This window comes from Ovis aries, chromosome 11, assembly GCF_016772045.2.
Source record: "Ovis aries strain OAR_USU_Benz2616 breed Rambouillet chromosome 11, ARS-UI_Ramb_v3.0, whole genome shotgun sequence".
NCBI classification, from domain to species: domain Eukaryota; kingdom Metazoa; phylum Chordata; class Mammalia; order Artiodactyla; family Bovidae; genus Ovis; species Ovis aries.
In genome coordinates this window covers 13,786,843-13,790,054 of record NC_056064.1, presented here as the reverse complement: position 1 = coordinate 13,790,054, position 3,212 = coordinate 13,786,843, and positions in this window count along the sequence as shown.

The following is a 3,212-nucleotide window of genomic DNA, read 5'->3' as shown; positions in this document are numbered from 1 at the left end:
TCCCTGCAGGGATGGGAAAGAGCTGGCCCTTGGTGACATTCCTTGAAAGTAATCATCACCTGAATCAGTCCTATCTCAGCCCTTTTCAGCTGCAGAAGTTGCAATAGCTCCAAGTGGTTTGAGCCAGTTTGAGACTGGTTCTCTGTCCCTTGCAGCATAAGAAATTCTACCAGGGACACTGTCAGGATTTGATGCTTCTGTGTGTTTTCTTTTAATATTTATTTACTTGGCTGTGTTGAGTCTTAGTTGCAGCGTGCAAGGTTTTCGTTGCATCACACAGGATCTTTCGTCAGGGCTCACAGACTCTCTAGTTGCGGCCTGTGGGCTTAGTTTCTCTGAGGAATGTGGGATCTTAGTTCCCGACCAGGGATTGAACCTGCGTCCCCTGCCTTGCGAGGAAGATTCCTAACCACTGGACCACCAGGGAAGTCCAGCTTTTACCTTTTAAAAATAAAACCTGTTATTTATCAAGAGCTTTGTGGTTTAAAGGCATTTGCATAGACTTATGTCTTGACCTTGTCACCTCCCCTGTAGGGCAGGCAGAACTTACAGTATCAGCCTTTCTTTTCTTTCTTTCTTTTTTTTTTTCAACTAGATGAGGAAACCGGGATGAGATTCCACTTTGCCCAAAGACACCCAACCAGAAATTAGAGGAGCTGGAGCTTGGACCCAGGTCTGACCCCAGGAAAGAGTCTCCCCTGGAGGGGTTGCTCAGAAACCATCCTAAACACAGCAAGTAAAACAAGTAAGTAAGCTCCCAACCCACCTGATTTCCTTTTCACCAAAAATTCTCCATAGCAGAGCCTGGATGCCGGTTCCGAGCCCCAGCACACTTGCTTCTGCAGGAGGGGAAATGACTCCGTTTGAGATATCTCTGGTGCAGTCAAGCGAGAGGTCATTTTCCCTTGTGGTTTCATTGATTTTATGACAAGGGAGTCTGTGATCTTAGTTGGAAATATTTCTGCTTCAAGGAGAGAGACTCGGGGGGGATCGGTCCTGTCTGTAGGCCAGTGACTCCCAGGGACCTTCTTAATTTAGGGATTCCTCTTCCTCTGCCCACCCCCCACCTTCTCTGTCCATCTTCCTTTACACAGGGCAGGGCTGCGTGGGTGATGTATTTATGAGACTGGAGCTCCAGGGCCCACGTGGAGGAGTAAATTACAAGTGAGTGCACCTCCAGGATGGGGCAGCCTCCCTTGCCCTGGCGGCACTTCAAAGCTTCCTGAAAATTCCCCCAAGAACAGTCAGTCTCGGCAGGGCCTCCCTGCAATCCTCTAATGGTTCTGTCGGACACCTGCGCAAGGATTCTCCGCGATCTGCAAGCGTCCACCCATCAGTTTCCATGTTGTTTGGGCATTTAGCCACATCCCTTGGCAGAAGGAGGCTCTGCAACACAGCGAGGCTGAGGCTGTAGCCTGCAGAAGTCTGTCTGGGATTCCATCTATCCTTCCACAAAGGGACAGGAGTGTGTCTTGTCTGTCTTTGAACTCTCATCTCTAGCACAAATTACGGCACTAGCTAGGACTCATGGAGAAGGAAATGGCAACCCACTCCAGTGTTCTTGCCTGGAGAATCCCAGGGCCGGGGGAGCCTGGTGGGCTGTCGTCTCTGGGGTCGCACAGAGTCGGACACGACTGAAGCAACTTAGCAGCAGCAGCGTAGCAGCAGCAGCTGGGACTCAATACCTTTCTATGGAAAGAGTGGACTATTTTGCTATCCTGGTCTTTGTGCCAGATTTAATGAAAGTCCATTTTGAATTTCCAACTCCTTGAGACTGCAGAGAACAAAGAATTCAAGATTCTGACACTTTGGATAGTGTCCAAACTGGCTCCTCAGTAACTTCCAGACATCAAAATAAACACTTTACCTTAGTGAAATTGCTTACAATTTACAAAGCCCTTTTCTTATAGCCTGCCATTAATCTCTGCAACAACCCTCGAAGCTGGCATGACAGCGTTCTCCCCAGAGATGAGGAAACTGAGGCGCAGAGAGATTGGGTAATTTCTCAGCTGGTAAGTGATAAAGTCAGGACTCAGACCCAGGTCTTTTCATTCTGAGCCCAGTGTTCATTCCACTCCATCATAACAAGGGCTGTATTTCTGCCCCTGCCTTCTGAGGGGCCCTGGAGGAGCTCCTGGAGAAGGAGGAAGATGAAATCAAGATGAGAAGTCTCTGACTTCGCCTGGGGCAATGCAGAAAGAGGATGACGGCTGTCTCCACGCTTTTCCCATTTCCTGAGCACCTAGTACACCAGCCTCCCTGCCACACGTATACCTGCTTCCAGGGGAAGATATATAGGGAGCTGATGCTCTAAGCCCCTCCCTTGTGCAGACCCCTCTAATGGTCCTGGGTAACAGGTGCCATCAATTCATTACAAAAGACGCTTTGAAGTACCCTGAGCACCTCTAATAAGAGACACCTGATAGAAGTTTTCCACATTTGACAACAACCCTGAAGAAGTGCCTAACATTACAAATAATGAATTGTAAGGCTGAATCAAAGACTGATTTATCTTTCTCTCCTGACTATGGAAAATATTGCAAAATCTTTGTCATGTTGAGACGTGGTCAAAAAATATGCAGTCAAAATGTAGGAAAGATGATATTTTAAAGAGGTAATGATTAGGTAATTGAATTTTTTAATTATCATTTTTCTAGGTTTTGTGATAGTTGTAGTATTTATCAGCTTTAAAAACATGTTATTTTTTTGATCGTTTCTAATTCTAAATAAATGTTCATTTTACACCTAACATCTAATTGTAACTTTGCCTTCTCTTTTCTTAAAGAGGGCCATGTCAATTTATAAGAGCATAGTACCCTGTACAATTTGGATCTGTCCCTCGGTAGGTCATCTCATTCAATTATTATAGTAAGTCAATGAGAGAATTACTATTATCTTCATTTTATAAATGAAGACACTAAGGTTTAGAGATGATCATTTTGCCCCAAATCCCACAAACTGAAAAGAAGCAACGCCTTGGATCGACCTCAAATTTGACTTGAAATCTGTGCTTTTCCTTCTATGTAATTACCAAAACTAACTTTTGTGGAAATTCATCCATGGTCCTTTAATGTTTAGGGAAATAGTGATTTTTAACTATGTACACAAATCCTTTGAAATTCTTTCCTCCCTATTTCCCCCTCCCCTTGAGTGAGGCTGGACTTGATGGCTTTCTTTTAGCAAATAAATGTGGAGGAAATGATGGTGCATGA